The sequence below is a fragment of the Haliotis rubra genome, unplaced genomic scaffold (genome assembly GCF_003918875.1).
Source record: "Haliotis rubra isolate DU_JTF1 unplaced genomic scaffold, ASM391887v1 Scf104, whole genome shotgun sequence".
NCBI lineage: Eukaryota > Metazoa > Mollusca > Gastropoda > Lepetellida > Haliotidae > Haliotis > Haliotis rubra.
Window position 1 is genome coordinate 245,902 of NW_025764937.1, and position 20,473 is coordinate 266,374.

At 43.2% G+C, this 20,473-nt stretch overlaps 1 protein-coding gene across 1 annotated transcript in view; it reads right to left on the minus strand.

The window, feature by feature from the left end:
- Window positions 1–20,473, minus strand: part of LOC124274041 — a 43,591-nt gene that overhangs the window by 13,736 nt on the left and 9,382 nt on the right. The window lies entirely within an intron of this gene.

Here is a 20,473-nt window from a genome sequence, read left to right on the forward strand (position 1 = left end):
CCCGTTAGTCGCCTCTTACAATAAGCATGGGTGGCTAAAGAACAGTTCCGGGTCTTCACGGGTAGGTTTGTATAAACACCCGCACAGGAATTATCTAGGTATAACGAGCGAACGTGCCTTACGCCGCTTTAAGCAATTTTCCAGCAATATCACGGCGGGGGACACCAGAAATGGGCTTCACACATTGTGCCCATGTGGGGAATCGAACCCGGGTCTTCGGCGTGACGAGCGAACGCTTTAACCACTAGGCTACCCCACCGCCCCTCTAGATATAAATTCATGGCTTGCATAGATGAATAGTAATAGTACCCTTACGAATAGAATTATTTTTAAACTCGCGTTCATATAAAAAAATTGATGAAATGTTCAATTAACACAAATACATATAAGTATCCATGATTTTAAACATACTTCATTTCTGCCTTGATAAGAAATCTGAAAAGATTTTCAAGCTTTTATTTCAGGTTTTACGATACACAGTCTTATTACAAGGAAGCCAGGGATATCAATGTTCATATAACATCTGTGCCCCACGTGCTCCTGGGGCAGGTTACAGAGGAGCCCAGATGTTGTTCCAGTTAGGTGACATGTTTACGTTGCTGTGACGTTCACGTCATCCAGCGTCATCTGTCCAGCGTGACGTAGGCACCACGACGTCATTGACGTCATCTGCCTCTATGTGAAATGTTGACACCTCAGACAATATTTTTAATGTAATTGCAACACAAGCCTCGGTCACACCGACGCCTCCGCAAACAAGCGTGTAATAACAGGAACTCGTTGAAAGCGTGATTAAAATGATAAAAATTGACTGTTTGTTTTAGTAAAATGCGAAATTTGGGAGTTTCGGTAAAATCCCTTATACCTATATTAAGAAACACATCGTAGTAAACTAATGGTACTGGCTGAATGCTTATCGTCATTTCTTCAGTCTAATTTCAACACTGTTGAGTCGAACGTACGCTTGTCTCGAAGTAAACCCTTGGTCCATGCATATATATTGTTTAGTCATCATGTCACGTTATGTAGAACCTCGGATAGCTCGAACTATTACGTTGGTCCCTTCAACTTGGACAGTGTTTGACTATACTGACATTTCTCTGTGAAAGAGGACAGAGGAAGGAAACGGTTTGATGTTGTGACCAAGTCATAATCATATGTATTCCTAACACAGGATATGCACTCTCCGTGCTATACACACTTAATGTCAAGCAGTGGTCTGTAAATTGCATAACCGATGTTGCGTTGAAAATGAAGTTCATGTTCGTTCTGTCAGGGAGGAACACAGAGACTTGCTTAAAGGATGTCCTAAATGAGTGAGTGAGTTTAGTTTTACGCCACACTCAGCAATATTCCAGCTATATGACGGCGGTCTGTAAATAATTGAGTCTGGACCAGACGATCCAGTGATCAACAGCATGAGCATCGATCTGCGCAATTGACATGTGTCAACCAAGTCACCTGACCACCCGATCCCGTTAGTCGCCTCTTACGACAAGCATGGGTTACTGAAGATCAATTCTAGCTGGGACCTTCACGATTGTGTCCTGAATGAAAGGTCCATGGATACGATAAGTTGTAATTCTAGCCTTACAAATAAGAAATTCCAGGTAAGCAGGAGAGGCGTGTTCCATGTGTATTATGTGTATTACTAAAGAGAATTATTTAAGTGTAAGTCTATATTTCTGTGAGAAGTAAATTCTTTCATTGGGCAAGCGCATAAGATCCGTTCTCTTTGCATCTGTACAATGTTTGTATCTGTACAATATTTGTGTCTATACAATGTTTGTATTAATATTGTATTTGGATTTATACAATGTTTGTCTCCATGTAATATTTGTATCTATGGAAAGATTGTATTCATACAATATTTGTGTCTATACAATGTTTGTATTAATATTGTATTTGGATTTATACAATGTTTGTCTCTATGGAATATTTGTATCTATGGAAAGATTGTATTCATACAATGTTTGTATCTATACAAAGTTTGTATTAATATTGTATTTGGATTTATGCAATGTTTGTCTCTATGGAATATTTGTATCTATGGAAAGATTGTATTCATACAATATTTGTGTCTATACAATGTTTGTATTTATATAATATTTGGATTTGCACAATGTTTGTATCTATACAATATTCATATCTATAGGATGGTTGTATCTGCTCAATGTTAATTAGAAAGTTTCTAATTTGAGAGTTACAGCAATAGCATCATACATGCAAGCTTCAGAATGATTGTATTGTGAGCTGTACTGACTTCACTGCACGTCTGTCTGAAACACTGCCAATACGATAATTGGTTGTAATCCAATCATTCACCAAAGTTAGCCATGTTAATGTCGCGTCCATTTAATGATGGATCCAGTTCCACAAAGATGTCTTAGCACTAAGATGATCGTAGCCACGGTTTAACACTGGCTTCGACAGTCGTATGCAAAGTTCGGTTCTTGAACCCAAGTTGAATATACTGGAATTGCTAAAACTTCGAATAATCTGAAATTTCTCAAAATTCGAATATTCTGGAATTTCGTAAACTTAGAATATTCTGGGATTTCCAAAACGTCGAATATTCTGGAATTTCCCAAACTTGGAATGTTCTAAAATTTTCAAACTTTTATTATACTGGAATTTCCCAAACTTCGAATATACTGGAATGTCTCAAACTTCGAATATACTGGAATGTCTCAAACTTCGAATATACTGGAATGTCTCAATCTTCGAATATTCTGGGATTTCCCAAACTCACCCAGGAGCTGTCAGAATCGGGGCGTTTAACATACCGTTAACTTATCATACAAGTCGCATCCTTTCTAAAACAATGTCCCAGTCATTCCCGAGCAAGACTCATCCTCATCCCCCCATCGCTGACGTGCCCGCAGTGTCATACAGGAAATGATTCTGTGTTGCAAGGAGATGACTGATGCAGGACAGTCCGTGCTTTGTGCAAAGTAATAGACGGACCTTGTTATATAGAACAGTGTACAATCTCTTTGAAAGGAGATCGTAGTGCACTGAACCTCAGTGCTCTGGGGGCAACCTGTTGCCGGTCATATCAGAAGGACGTCTCTATGTATCGTCAGAGGAGTGAGTGAGTGAGGATGGTTTTATGCCACCTTTAGCAGTATTCCAGCAATATCATGGCGGGGGACACCAAAAATGGGTTTCACATATTGTACCAATGTGGGGAATCGAACCCGGGTATTCAGCGTGACGATTGAACGCTAAATACCACCAGGCTACCCCACCGCCCCATCGTCAGAAGGACGTCTCTATGTATCAGGAAGGACGTCTCTATGTATCGTCAGAAGGACGTCTCTATGTATCGTCAGAAGGACGTCTCTATGTATCGTCAGAAGGACGTCTCTATGTATCGTCAGAAGGACGTCTCTATGTATCGTCAGAAGGACGTCTCTATGTATCGTCAGAAGGACGTCTCTATGTATCGTCAGAAGGACGTCTCTATGTATCAGAAGGACGTCTCTATGTATCGTCAGAAGGACGTCTCTATGTATCATCAGAAGGACGTCTCTATGTATCAGAAGGACGTCTCTATGTATCAGGACGTCTCTATGTATCAGAAGGACGTCTCTAAGAAGGACGTCTATATGTATCATCAGAAGGACGTCTCTATGTATCAGAAGGACGTCTCTATGTATCGTCAGAAGGACGTCTCTATGTATCATCAGAAGGACGTCTCTATGTATCAGAAGGACGTCCCTATGTATCAGAAGGACGTCTATATGTATCGTCAGAAGGACGTCTCTATGTATCAGAAGGACGTCCCTATGTATCATCAGAAGGACGTCTCTATGTATCAGAAGGACGTCTCTATGTATCATCAGAAGGACGTCTCTATGTAAGGACGTCTCTATGTATCATCAGAAGGACGTCTCTATGTATCATCAGAAGGACGTCTCTATGTATCATCAGAAGGACGTCTCTATGTATCGTCAGAAGGACGTCTATATGTATCGTCAGAAGGACGTCTCTATGTATCAGAAGGACGTCTCTATGTATCAGAAGGACGTCTCTATGTATCGTCAGAAGGACGTCTCTGTGTATCGTCAGAAGGACGTCTCTATGTATCAGAAGGACGTCTCTATGCATCTCTGAGAACCAGCTCATGTAACCAGTTGTGAACGCTGTTATATTGAAAACACCTAAGCAGGAACTATTTATGATCAATGTCTGTAACGTGTTGGAAGAACACGATAGGGGTCGGTATAGAATTAAAAAATGTTTAGTTTTTCCACGTATAGCTATGAAAAACGTCTCAACATGATGCGTAGTGTTTCCTGTTTCCGGAGTTGATAAATCCTGTCAAGGTGAGGATAACCTGCAGCTGTGTGGGGGAAGTTGTGGTTATGGGTTCCTAATCTAGATTCTAGATTTGCCCCGGAATTTGCTTCTTATAATCGTATATTTGTAAAGAAAATGAATGCAAAATAACGGTTGCAAAATTTAGCATATGAATTGGACAATTTCAAAGTAAGCGTAAACAGGTGGCTGTGGTCTCGGAATTTATCAACAAAGTGTTTTATATGTTGTCAAAGACTGACTCCAGTCTATTCCCACTCGCCATCACTCCGAAACATACACGCCCTAGTCTGTCTCACAGCCTCTGAACCATGTTATTTTCCCTTCCGCCTGGTCGGTCTCAAATTCCTTGAACGACATTATTTTCCCATCCGCCCATTTCTTTTTATGATGCCAAATCCTGATATGAAGCAAGGCTAGGTTTCCCCATTCTCCTTAAGGCTCCTTTGCACTTTATATGAAGCCATTTGTGTATATAAAAACTATATATTTTCATAGACTAAGCGTCGGTCTACCTTCCGTACAGCCTGACTGTAAAGCTACTTAGCCCTAAAAGAAGGAAATATAGATTTTTCACAGTATCTGAATCAGCGGGAGGGTGGGGTAGGCTAGAGGCTAAAGCGTTCGCTCGTCACGCCTAAGACCCGGGTTCGATTCCCCACATATGTGCAATCTATGAAGTTCATTTCTGGTGTCTCCCGCCGTGATATTGCTGAAATATTGCTAAAAGCGGCGTAAATCCCTACTCACTCACTCACTCACCCTCACCACCTCACTTGGCCTTTTCTTTTTAAGTAGAATTGTTTGTTTACATCAAAATTATTTATTATATAGACAAAGCGTTAGTCTAACACGCATCTGTGTTCTCGGTGTCAACAAGCAGCACATATTCTTGTCAAACCGTGTTGAATCAAACACTTGTACCCCGATCAAAGACAATCATCCATCTGGTTCTCTGATTATTCAGCGCTTGCAATTCCACTGAAGCGCAGGCGCAGCTCACTCAAAGAACCAGTCTGTGACAATGATGTAAGAAAACACGATAACCAATCAGAAAGAATGCGCATATGATTTAAGTACTTCGAACAAAGAATCCCTCATGAATATTTTTGAATTTTTACGTACGATATACTCAAGAATGGATTAATTACAGTATATATAAACAGTTTTGCATGAGCAATATACGTGATAAACGGGGGAATAGACATGTATCTTTACGCAGAAGAAGACGCACGCGTTGACAATGCTTCAGGCGACAATATGGCGCCCAATCGCAAAGGTGACCTGTGTCATTCAGGCCAATCGGATGGCGACTCGTACCCCTCTCGGGTCCGTGTTCACGACTGGGCCTTGTCTAAGCGCACACGGGCATGAAGATGAAAATAGTCTTGGACTATTTCCAAGGAAAGATAACTCTGAATTTCCAAACATGGCTACTTATAGAAACTTGTAATACAAGTCAATTTACGTAAGTTTCTCATGCTGTTAACAAATATCAGTAACAAGATAATTTTATAATCACGGAAATAATAATGGAAATCAATAATCGCAAAGAAACTTTTTGACCTCATTCACAATTTACTACGCGCGATTTGATTGATTTGCCACGATTCTTGGCAATAATGGCGTACTATACAGGTACGAGTCTTCTTGTAGGTCACGGAAAGAGGCCAGTAGTTACGAATGCCCTTTCCGTAAGGGCTTGTCTCGGAATTCCACGAATGAAGAAGCTTACGCCTCGCTACTCGGCTGGAAACAGAATAACCCGAGTTGGTCACGAATGGAGATGGGTATGCATGTACATTCGTCACCACTTTCAGTAACCTCGCCATTCGGCTTGTCCCGGAATAACCCGAGTTGGTCACGAATGGAGATGGGTATGCATGTGCATTCGTCACCACTCGCCCTTTCAATAACCTCGCCATTCGGCTTGTCCCGGAATAACCCGTGTTGGTCACGAATGGAGATGGGTATGCATGTGCATTCGTCACCACCCGCCCTTTTAATAACCTCGCCATTCGGCTTGTCCCGGAATAACCCGAGTTTGTCACGAATGGAGATGGGTATGCATGTGCATTCGTCACCACTCGCCCTTTTAATAACCTCGCCATTCGGTTTGTCCCGGAATAACCCGAGTTTGTCACGAATGGAGATGGGTATGCATGTACATTCGTCACCACTCGTCCTTTCAATAACCTCGCCATTCGGCTTGTCCCGGAATAACCCGAGTTTGTCACGAATGGAGATGGGTATGCATGTACATTCGTAAAACTCGCCCTTTCAATAACCTCGCCATTCGGCTTGTCCCGGAATAACCCGAGTTTGTCACGAATGGAGATGGGTATGCATGTGCATTCGTCACCACTCGCCCTTTTAATAACCTCGCTATTCGGCTTGTCCCGGAATAACCCGAGTTTGTCACGAATGGAGATGGGTATGCATGTACATTCGTCACCACTCGTCCTTTCAATAACCTCGCCATTCGGCTTGTCCCGAAATAACCCGTGTTTGTCACGAATGGAGATGGGTATGCATGTACATTCGTAAAACTCGCCCTTTCAGTAACCTCGCCATTCGGCTTGTCCCGGAATAACCCGAGTTTTGTCACGAATGGAGATGGGTATGCATGTACATTCGTAAAACTCGCCCTTTCAGTAACCTCGCCATTCGGCTTGTCCCGGAATAACCCGGAGTTTGTCACGAATGGAGATGGGTATGCATGTACATTCGTCACCACTCGTCCTTTCAATAACCTCGCCATTCGGCTTGTCCCGGAATAACCCGAGTTTGTCACGAATGGAGATGGGTATGCATGTACATTCGTAAAACTCGCCCTTTCAATAACCTCGCCATTCGGCTTGTCCCGGAATAACCCGAGTTTGTCACGAATGGAGATGGGTATGCATGTGCATTCGTCACCACTCGCCCTTTAATAACCTCGCTATTCGGCTTGTCCCGGAATAACCCGAGTTTGTCACGAATGGAGATGGGTATGCATGTACATTCGTCACCACTCGTCCTTTCAATAACCTCGCCATTCGGCTTGTCCCGAAATAACCCGTGTTTGTCACGAATGGAGATGGGTATGCATGTACATTCGTAAAACTCGCCCTTTCAGTAACCTCGCCATTCGGCTTGTCCCGGAATAACCCGAGTTTGTCACGAATGGAGATGGGTATGCATGTACATTCGTAAAACTCGCCCTTTCAGTAACCTCGCCATTCGGCTTGTCCCGGAATAACCCGAGTTTGTCACGAATGGAGATGGGTATGCATGTGCATTCGTCACCACTCGTCCTTTCAATAACCTGGCCATTCGGCTTGTCCCGGAATAACCCGTGTTGCTCACGAATGAAGACGCTACTCGGTTGTCCCGGAATAACTAGTCTGTCTCACAGTCCCTGAACCATATTATTTTCCCTGCTGCCCAGTCCTCCCTGCCCAGTCCTCCCTGCAATGCTAAAGCACTATAAGAACCAACTGCTGAATCTCACTTGGCCTCCTTTTCAATTAAAATGGGTTTATTTGTCCCTTTTCAAAATGATTTATATTCAGGCACTTGGTCACGAAAGGAGAAGGGTACGAGATGCGACACGGCCTGTTACGGAATAACACGAGTAGAGAACGAATGTTCCGTATCTAAAACTCGGCCATATCCGTTATCAGCTCAGTGCACATGCCCTGCCTCTCCCACCGATTGTATTTATGTGCTGTATTTTTACCAGTTTAGCTTTAGTCTCATATGATACACTTGTTATCTCGACTGTCTTGATAAAATGCGATAGGGGCCTAATTTAAACGCGTTTTTATCGAGTGGATGCAGTTCGAGCCAGCTACTGCAGCAGGTCAACTAGGAAGATGTAGTGTGTGAGAAGTTAATAGACATTTGGATAGCAATGGGAGTGAAGAAAGGTCAGGTGAGAGAAATGGAGTTAGTAGAAAATAGCCGAAAGGATGCGGTTATTGAATAATTTTGAGAGTCCGATTTAATGCGGCTTCCAGCAGTATTTAGGGGCGGTGGGGTAGCCCAGTGGTTAAAGCTTTCGCTCGTCACGCCCTAGACCCGGGTTCGATTATCCACATGGGTACAACGCGTGAAACCCATTTCTGGTGTCCCCCGCCATAATATAGTGCTGGGATATTGCTAAAAACGGCGTAAAACTATACTCACTCATTCCAGTTGCTCTCTGATTGGCTAATGTCGACTTCTTCGTTTTAGCTATTTCATTGGTTGGTCAAAGTTAGTGAACGTCTGTTCTAGTGTGAGTGCGTGAGTGAGTATTGTATTTACGTCGCTTTTAGCAATATTCCAGCAATATCAAGGCGGTTGAGACTAGAGATGGGCTTCACATTGTGTACTCATGTGGGGAATCGAACCTGGGTCCTTGGCGTGACGAGCGAACGCTTTAACCACTGGAATACCCCCACCGCCCCCAAAACTCTTAGAATGAGGGAGTATGGAGAATACGGGCGAAAATGTGGGTGTGTAATATGGTTTTAGCAATATTCCAGCAATATCACGGCGGGGGACACCCGAAATAGGCACTTCTCATTGTACCCATATGGGCAATCGAAACCAGATCTTTGGCGTGACGAGCGAACGCTTCAACTACTGGGATACCCCCCACCGACCCTGGGAATGGCGAAGGACACATTGACTAACTCCAGTTAAAACTGAAAAGGAGCCCATTGAGATGTAATCTGAACCTGATAAAATCTAGACTTTCAGCATTAACGGCTTGTTGGCATTACGGAATGGACTGGGGGAGGGGAGGGGGCACGATATGGTTCAGTGGTGTGAGACACGAATGGGAATGAAATTCACATACGTGGTTTTGAAAGGAAGATCGTTGGAAACTCGAACTTTGCCCTATGATGTAGGGATAAGTGGAATACATAATTTATCTGTATAAAATGTGATTAAAACCAATCTAGACAATACAGTCAGCAGTATTCTAGAGCAACCACATTTAGTCTATGAATATATCTTAATTTTGATAGAAACAAATAATTCATTTTAAATTGAAAAGGAGCCCCAGTGAGAATGGAGATTCAGAACCTGGGGAAATCTAGACTTGCTTCATTGAGGGTTTTAGCATTCCAGAAAGGGCTAGGCAGAAGGGGAAATAATACGGTTTAGGGACTGTGGGACACACTATCATATCATATTACTATAGGGATTGTAGCACGTGGGGTTGGTATTAGCCAGTGTGCGAAATAGTTTCCATATTTTGCTAGCCAGACAGGCTAGCTATGCCTGAAAGTTACTTGCCCACAAAATTATTCACTGGCCCGAAATTTGAATGTAGACACGGGTTTCATCATTAAGCTGTTAATATGATGACCATTTTTATCAGGCCATAATCTTGCATGATTTAAAATTGCATTATAACTTAACACTGACTGACTGACTGAGTTTAGTTTTACGCCGCTTTTAGCAATATTCCAGCAATATCACGGCGGGGGACACCAGAAATGGGCTTAACACATTGTGCCCATGTGGGGAATCGAACCCGGGTCTTCGGCGTGACGAGCCAACGCTTTAACCACTAGGCTACCCCACCTCCCCTTATAACTTAACAAGTCGGAGAGAGTGATATACATGTATTTACAAAATGACCCCATGAAAATTCACCAGCCATTCGGGCCAGCGACTGGGGAGATTTATTGGCCCGACTGGATTTTTACTAGCCACGGGCTAGCGGGCCAGTGGCTATTTCGAACACTGGTATTAGCCTTGCTCCAAGGCTGTACTGAGTGCTAAGCCCATGCATGTTTTGTAATTCATAGAAGCAAGTCTAGGTAAGCGGACAGTACATGACCCCAGTCTGTTATTTATATTTTTTAGAAATTATCATTTAAACTATAAATTATTACCTAAGAGAGTTGTGCAAGTCTAGGTTCATATCTGTATTCTGCGTCTTACAAGACCGCCTCCGTGGTGTAGTGGTTAGAGCATCCGCCCGGAGAGCGGAAGGTCGCGGGTTCGATCCCCGACAGCGTCATACCAAAAGACGTTAAAATATGGTACTTGTTGGTCCCTGCCTGGCGCTCGGCATTAATGGGTACAACAAGGACTGGTCGGCTCAGAGTCAGTATAATGTGTCTGAGTGGGGTATTCATGCTTCACTGCGGCATGGTATCCCAGTGGGCTAGCACTATAAAACCAGCTTCAGTCTGGGCTAGTACAAGCAGCCGCACATACCCATACACACGCATGCACGTCGTCATATGAGCGAAATATTCTCAAGCACGACGTTAAACCCAATTTCACCTCACCTCAGCTCACCTGCGTCTTACAGCCCTTGAATTATACTACACGTATTGCCTTCATTCCCAGCACTACTGTAATACAAAAACCCTAAACGAAACGAGTCGGGATTATCTTCTGAATCTCACTGGGGCTCCCTCTCAGATTAATGGAGTTCTTTCTTTCTGTCTTTCTTTCAAAACACGTACCCCACATTAATTCCAATTAAATGCAAAAGACGTCCAAGTGAAGTGGAAGAAGTAGAGTTGGCAGACGCAACTGTTACAAAATAATTCCTGACCACTTCTGAAGATGCTGGTCAAGCCAGTTATGACAATTTGATATGTTTCTCTGTACCTCGACCCCTGAAGGGAGCAAGTGAGTACAACAGACACTGAACCTGTGGAAATATAGACTTGCTTCGTTTAGATCATTCATGTAAGGCTGGGTGGAAAGGAAAATAATATATTCCAGACTGTGAGACAGACAAACTGTACTTAACAGCATATCCTTGACATGATGAAATCGGTGTTGACATGCGCTAGATGTTTCTGATACCAGAAACCATGATTGTTTTTTATTGGCTCTGGTGATAGCAAAACACGGAGAAGATTATGTTGTTCACTAGACTTGCCCAAGTCTCTAAGGTAAAAATTAATATTTTAAATGATAATTTCTGAAAAATAACAAATAACAGACTGGGGTCCTTACTGTCCGCTTATCTAGACTTGCCTCTTCGAAGGATAGAATTACTATACATCCACGGGCTCTGTATTCAGTACAGCCTTGGAGCAAGGCTAGTTATTCACATGCACCACAATCACTGAATCATCTTATATCCGGCGTGACCCACAACAGATCACACACATCCTCAACCCTAGTCTATCCCAGCCCCACCCCCAAGCTCTCCTCCCCTACCTCAGCCCAGTGTTGATGTAGCGACACGCACAGACATCAGCAATAAGTAAGCGTTATTAGGAGTATCGAATGACACCCAGCTGTCGCCTTCCAGGAACCGGAAGTGGGTCAGGGAGAGGTCACGGCGGCGCGGCGAGACGAGATCAAACGAGATTTCAAATTCTACTTTATCTGATAAGTGCAAAGGGGTGAATAGGGGTGTTTGAATCAAGCTGGCATGCGTTGTTAAAGCATCAAATGACACTCATTTCTCAGCCTTTGGCCATCACACCAGCCAGGATGTCTGCTTAGTATCGAATACTGTCAGTCTATTTACCCTTTGATCAAGTAAAGTATCCATGATTAAATCTAAAGGTACGTTCTAGCAACAGAGCCGATAAAAAGATCCTTTGATGAACATATTTAAAAACAAAACAAAATAAACCGAAACAAAAAACTTGTCTTCTATTTCTTACAAGAAAACTTTCCGTCAAGTGGTGTAGCAAATATAGAGAAAACTACTGGCAAATGATAAAGTCGACATCAATAAATGGCCTTTAGTCTACTGGCAAATATAGTCTTCATCGATAGATGATATACAGCCTACTGGCAAATAATAAAGTCGACATCAATAAATGATATACAGCCTACTGGTAAATGATAAAGTCGACATCAATAAATTATGTATAGTCTACTGGCAAATATAGTCTTCATCAATATATGATATACAGCCTACAGTAACTGGCAAATGATAAAGTCGACATAAAATAAATGATACATAGTCTACTGGCAAATATAGTCTTCATCAATAGGTGATATACAGCCTACTGGCAAATGATAAAGTCGACATCAATAAATGATATATAGTCTACTGGCAAATATAGTCTTCATCAATAGCTGATATACAGCCTACTGGCAAATGATAAAGTCGACATCAATATATTATGTATAATCTACTGGCAAATATAGTCTTCATCGATAGATGATATACAGCCTACTGGCAAATGATAAAGTCGACATCAATATATTATGTAGAGTCTACTGGCAAATATAGTCTTCATCGATAGATGATATACAGCCTACTGGCAAATGATAAAGTCGACATAAATAAATGATATATAGTCTACTGGCAAATATAGTCTTCATCAATAGGTGATATACAGCCTACTGGCAAATGATAAAGTCGACATCAATATATTATGTAGAGTCTACTGGCAAATATAGTCTTCATCAATAGATGATATACAGCCTACAGTAACTGGCAAATGATATAAAGTCGATATAAAATAAATGATACATAGTCTACTGGCAAATATAGTCTTCATCAATATATGATATACAGCCTACAGTAACTGGCAAATGATATAAAGTCGACATAAAATAAATGATACATAGTCTACTGGCAAATATAGTCTTCATCAATAGGTGATATACAGCCTACTGGCAAATGATAAAGTAGACATCAATAAATGATATATAGTCTACTGGCAGATATAGCATCTACATCAATAACTGGCAAATGATAGATATACAAGTGGACACCAACAATGATATATAGTCTACTGTCAGTTGATATACTGTGTATGCCAAGACCAGATATACACCACACCAGATATACATCAAATGACACAACCTACGGATGGTCTTGCAGGGCCAGTAAATGATATACAGCCCGATAAAGTCGACACCAATAAATGATATATAGTCTACTGTCAGATGATATACCGTCAATGCCAGTACCGGATATACATCAAGTGACACAACCCACGGACCGTCTTGCTGTGCCAACTTTGGCGAACGCCATACGTTCTCTCTTATTAAAAAAACACAACCCATAACATATGGCTGACGGGCCGACAGACCAGCATGTATGCTGTAGAGTAACCGTACATGTTTTCTTGTTTATTTTTAATTTACTTGGCATTTAAATTAAATGTCAATTTACAACGGCAACGAAGTCCTTATCAGTTCTGATCACATACACTGTACGCCACGTGGTATATGATCTAGTAGACATAGGTCAGGTTATTAAAATACGTACGCATCAGCTGAGCTGTTTAATTTACATACGCAAGCACTATATTTAGACTCATTTCTTCAGTCTCGCGTCAATCTCGCGTTAATCACACGCACTGGGAAGACCTGCACCGCCACCCTCGTCAATGAACGCAAACACTCGGGATTACGTATGTCACCACAGAAATGTGTAATACAGTCATAGAATGTCGCCCCATAGCACCAAAACTTCAAGACACCACGCCCTCATACGTCCTGGTTATATAACATGGACAAACACGTGACTGTGTCCTAGCAACGGTTGCTACGGTTGCTAGGATACATATTGCTGTGGGCTACGTAAGAACAATATGGACATTCCTACACGACTCCAATTGTTGCTACGTGCATTCGATTATTATATTTTGAGTCAGCCGGTGGTTGGACCAGAGCAAACGAGGACAGTGTACAAAATAAGACGAATAAATGCAATAATATAAAATGGCGCCGTAGAAAAACAAAAACCATATCGGCAATGCTACGAATCACAAGGTTAGATTTCCAAGCGTTTCATTGGTTGACAATAGAATTCTGTGATTATACCATTCCTTTTTCAGGCTAGAAAATCAGCTATGTAAATCATGATAGAAGTTGCATAATTGATTTTAAATATTCATATCAATAAATGCCAGTCAAACTTCCTTAACGCCTGGTCGTCCAGGGTTATGTGTGTTCGTTTGGTTGTTTGTTCGATGTTTAACGCCGCATTCGTCAATATCGCAGCTTCATGGCGGCGGTCTGTAAATAATCGAGTCTGGACCAGACAATCCAGTGATCAACAGCATGAACATCGATTTACGCAATTGGAATACAATGACATGTGTCAACCAGGTCAGCGACCTGACCACTCGATCCCGTTAGTCGCCTCTTACGACAAGCATCCGTTGATCTTTACAGGTTCGTGGATTTTGAAGTCGACAACACAACATGACTTTCAAGCGTGTGATTGAGATCCGTTTTCAGCTACTACTTTTTGTGTAAGCGTGATAAGGGAGCGCTAGCCAAATATGCTGGTACGTTGGCACCAGATAACCATGACGTACACAGATAAAACCGAAAACCCATGGAACACAGGAAATACGACGCACGGGACACCGGAAATACAGCGCACGGGACACCGGGAAATACGGCGCACGGGACACAGGAAATACGACGCACGGTGAGAAAATATCAATTGTCGACCAAGCAACATTTATTAACTTAACATGAACATATTGCCGACTTGTCATTTATCCTTCAACATGACGCCATTTCAGACACATTATCAAAACGACATTACAGATGCATCGTCTACCCCCTCAACATGACGAAGTTACCGGACATGACGTTATCACAGACGCTTCGTCTACCCCGTGAACATGGCGTCATTCAAGACGCGTCGTCATAACCCCATGACGACGTTACCGATGCGTCGTCTACCCTCTTACCATGACGACGTTACCGATGCGTCGTCTACCCCCTTACCATGACGACGTTACCGATGCGTCGTCTACCCCCTTACCATGACAACGTTACCGATGTGTCGTCTACCCCCTTACCATGACGACGTTACCGATGCGTCGTCTATCCTCTTACCATGACGACGTAACCGATGTGTCGTCTACCCCCTTACCATGACGACGTTACCGATGTGTCGTCTACCCCTTACCATGACGACGTTACCGTTGTGTCGTCTACCCCTTACCATGACGACGTTACCGATGCGTCGTCTACCCCTTACCATGACGACGTTACCGATGCGTCGTCTACCCCTACCATGACGACGTTACCGATGTGTCGTCTACCCTTTACCATGACGACGTTACCGTTGTGTCGTCTACCCCTTTACCATGACGACGTTACCGATGCGTCGTCTACCGCTACCGACGTTACCGATGCGTCGTCTACCCCTTACCATGACGACGTTACCGATGTGTCGTCTACCCCTTACCATGACGACGTTACCGATGCGTCGTCTACCCTTTACCATACCGTGACGACGTTACCGATGTGTCGTCTACCCCTTACCATGACGACGTTACCGTTGTGTCGTCTACCCCTTACCATGACGACGTTACCGTTGTGTCGTCTACCCCTTACCATGACGACGTTACCGTTGTGTCGTCTACCCCTTACCATGACGACGTTACCGTTGTGTCGTCTACCCTTACCATGACGACGTTACCGTTGTGTCGTCTACCCCTTACGATGACGACGTTACCGTTGTGTCGTCTACCCCCTTACCATGACGACGTTACCGTTGTGTCGTCTACCCCTTACCATGACGACGTTACCGTTGTGTCGTCTACCCCCTTACCATGACGACGTTACCGATGTGTCGTCTACCCCTTACCGTGACGACGTTACCGTTGTGTGACGACCATTACGACGTTACCGTTGTGTCGTCTACCCCCGACGTTACCATGACGACGTTACCGATGTGTCGTCTACCCCCTTACCATGACGACGTTACCGATGTCGTCTCTGTCTACCCGTTACTTACCATGACGACGTTACCGATGTGTCGTCTACCCCTTACCATGACGACGTTACCGTTGTGTCGTCTACCCCCTTACCATGACGACGTTACCGTTGTGTCGTCTACCCCTTACCATGACGACGTTACCGTTGTGTCGTCTACCCCTTACCATGACGACGTTACCGATGCGTCGTCTACCCCTTACCATGACGACGTTACCGTTGTGTCGTCTACCCCTTACCATGACGACGTTACCGATGTGTCGTCTACCCCTTACCATGACGACGTTACCGTTGTGTCGTCTACCCCTTACCATGACGACGTTACCGTTGTGTCGTCTACCCCTTACCGTGACGACGTTACCGTTGTGTCGTCTACCCTTACCATGACGACGTTACCGTTGTGTCGTCTACCCCTTACCATGACGACGTTACCGATGTGTCGTCTACCCCTTACCATGACGACGTTACCGATGTCGTCGCGTCGTGACGTCGTTACCGATGCGTCGTCTTACCGATGTGTCGTCTACCCCTTACCATGACGACGTTACCGATGCGTCGTCTACCCCCTTACCGTGACGACGTTACCGTTGTGTCGTCTACCCCCTTACCGTGACGACGTTACCGATGCGTCGTCTACCCCCTTACCGTGACGACGTTACCGATGCGTCGTCTACCCCCTTACCATGACGACGTTACCGATGCGTCGTCTACCCCCTTACCATGACGACGTTACCGTTGTGTCGTCTACCCCCTTACCATGACGACGTTACCGATGTGTCGTCTACCCCCTTACCATGACGACGTTACCGTTGTGTCGTCTACCCCCTTACCATGACGACGTTACCGATGTGTCGTCTACCCCTTACGATGACGATGTTACAAACACGTCGTCTACTCCGACAGTATGACATCATTACAGACGCTTAGTCTACACACAGAGAATTACATCATTACCGACGACCCGTTTAACGGCAGAATAACGTACATCTCCAACATTAACAAAACAAACCGGCCTAAATAATTACATTGTGTCAACTTAACCATGGCGGCGGACCACCGTCAAATAAACAAACAATCTATCATATGGCCTCTGAATTGTGTACCACTTCAAAACAGCTTCACTATTGATTTCATCGCCACTTAAGGAGCCAAATATTGACTAGCTGGTTCAAGAATCCTCACCTGTGGACTTCATAACCATAAAGCTGCTGAAGGTGGTTTATCACGCCTGTAGCGACCACATTGAAACAACATGGAGGATATTGGACCGTGAAGTTAAAACGGCGAGGCGAGTAGCAACATGTGGGAAATCTAGACAGCGGGTTACTTCCCTCAGGGAAGCGAAAAAAAAGGCTATCTTGAATGAATGCACGTGGCTGTTTATGTCGTGGTTGACTTGATGTTGAGGAGCAGAGAGACGTAACAGTTTTACTGTCGCTGTGACCAGCGTGCGGTCGAGTGTTTAACAGCGTAATTTTGTTGCCGGATAGATCACAGACACCATGGTCGTCAAGGGCACATAACTCACACGATAAAACTTTGGTTGGTGATAAGCGGCATTTTGTAATCAGTATGTTATAATCCATTTTGCTTTTTTTTCCATATCGTATATGTTCAGTCAAACAGAAAACGAATAGCTTACCTAGCATATTTCTAATTTGTTAATTGGGACGTCTATTTGACATTCGTGTTGGAGTAGGGTAAGACTGGCGTCGGGTCGGGATTGCGGTTGGTATGGAGACAAAAGTTAACTACTAGTGCAAAAAACCCACATATTTTCAGATTTTTGCGACAATGTATTGCGGCTGACAACTTAAAAAGAATATTATGCGTTATATTCTTTTCATCCATGTTCTGGGACAATTCATTTTTTTAGTATACATTAAATCCACACTTCAAAGCAGTTTCCATGTTCATGTCAATGTGCATCATGTAAATGTGGCATAAGAGGGCGCCATTAAGCATTGGTTACAGCTACCATAAATATATGTTATCTTGTCAGGTGCAAGATAGTTGCTGCTATTTTATATCACAGCAGAGTGGGGAAGGGTGTTAAACGAACCAAGGGATCAATTCAGATAAACAAATTATGCATATATCTTACTCATCTTGCCAGTTGCCGTAAACAACTGATATAGGAATATATTTAAGGACTGTGGTTTACTCTGCGAGAACCAGAATTCCATCCATCACTCAGTGAGAAACTGATTCTTGCAGGGCTTTCACATGTACAGTAGCTAGTACTAGCTACTGCAGTGAGTTCTTATAGGTTCAACTATAATCTGTCTCACAGTCCCTGAACCACATTACTTTCCCTACTGCCCATCACTCCAGGCAATGCTAACGTCCGAAGTGCTAACACCAGAAATGGGCTTCACACATTGTACCCATGTGGGGATTCGAACCCGGGTCTTCGGCGTGACGAGCGAACGCTTTAACCACTAGGCTATCCAACCGCCCGGTACCCAACTTTACGCAAACGTTACGAGGCAAGCTGCAGTCAGACATAGCAACACTGTAAACATGAGGTCCAACACGCAGCCATGATTCCCTTGGAGAAAGGGAGAGGGGGGGAGGAGGGAGCTCATCGTCAAGAAACGTCAAGAAAACACGCCTATCTACCAATAATATTTGAGCCGCTCAGGTAACATTTAAAGTGAAATGGTTTATATCATATCATCTTATAAAGGTGAAGTTTTCATTGTTCCCGATATTAAACAGAAAGATTAATAATCGTGTTGAGTTGTACGTAAGAGCTGATGTGTCTAGTAAGAATGTCTCACTGTACCTAAACCATATTATTTTCCCGTTCGCCAGTCCGTGAAGATCCGGGGTAGAATAGGCCTTCAGTAACCAATGCTTGCCACAAAAGGCGACTATGCTTGTTGTAAGAAGCGACTAACGGGATCGGGTGGTCAGGCTCGCTGACTTGGTTGACACATGTCATCGGTTCCCAAATACACAGATCGATGCTCATGCTGTTGATCAATGGATTGTCTGGTACAGACTCGATTATTTACAGACCGCCGCTATATAGCTGGAATATTGCTGAGTGCGTCGTAAAACTAAACTCACTCACTCACTCACTCGCCAGTCCGTAATGCAAAGCTCAACATGATGCAAGAGGAGATTATCAAGGCTCTGAATCTCCCATCTGGGCTCTTTATCAAATTTTGTTTCAGTCAAAATTATATTCTTTCAGAGACATAGCGTAAGTAATGATTATAAGTACCTTATTTTGAGACTATCATTATTTTTTCTCTCAGTGTATTCAGTCATATAGTTTCTTTGAATTTACTGAACACTTTTTTCTCGGTACAACAGAACCAGTGTACATATTATACCTTCTTTGAAAACCCACTGCCAAAATATATTGTCCTAGATTTTCGAGAACAAATTCTTCTTAAAAAAACAGATGCCAAGAAACTGATAAATGGTCGGTCGTCCAGCTTTCTCGCTCCGCGAGAACTCAAAGACTCCGTCAGTCAGGTATGACCATATATGGTGTTCTGAGACTGGGCCGTTATTTACTACATCGGTTACATAGGGTTTTGAACCAGTGCCCTTGTTGACGTGGTAGATGAAAGATGGTGGTGTTGGCACCGTCAAGGTTATCGGTGGAATCAGTATTGCCAGACAGCCGTGTTTAGATGATAGAGTTGTCAGTTTGGATGCTCTCAAGTTCAGGTCTGAATCTAACCGTAAAATGTCCCGAATTCTTCATCTTGAAGTCTCTCCTTCAAAGAGGAAGTTATACAATGAGTTCGCTCTCATCAACGACTGTTTGTGCTAGGGTATGGTGACTTTGATGGATTACGGTGGAGATTGTTTGACGGTTCATGTTTCTCGTAATTAGCCTTTAACACGTAAAACTGCTTAAGTTATGTCAAAATTTGACGTATTGGAGTATTTGTACGTAAGTATGTCGTAGACCTGATAGCGGAAACCTTGTGTTAAGTGAGTGAGTGAGTTTAGTTTTACGCCGCTTTTAGCAATATTCCAGCAACATCACGACAGGAGACACCAGAAATGGACTTCACACATTGTACCCATGTGGAGAATCGAACCTGGGTCTTCGGTGTCACGAGAGAACGCTTTTACCACCACCGCCCCACGAGTCTTTGAAGTCAACTGCCCTGGTGGGAGTGGTTTTGTAGCCAAGTAGGTAAGCGTTCAGTGAGTGAGTGAGTGGGATATATGCACAACCATAATAACTCTCGCCTTATAGAAATATTTGAAATTAAATGACCCCTAATAATATTACAACCAACTTCAAATCGCTATGGTTGCAGTTAGCGCCATGAGCATGCTTACGAGTGTGGATTTGTGCGCACTATAAATAGGCACTATTATTATTATTATTATTATTATTAGCAGTAATATCTGTTCAACGCCATCAGAAAATCAGTGAACCGGCCTTCTTTTGAAGTTATCAGTTTATCAGTTATCTTAAAGAAATGTTTTCATAGCCAGAATGTTAGCTTCTGTT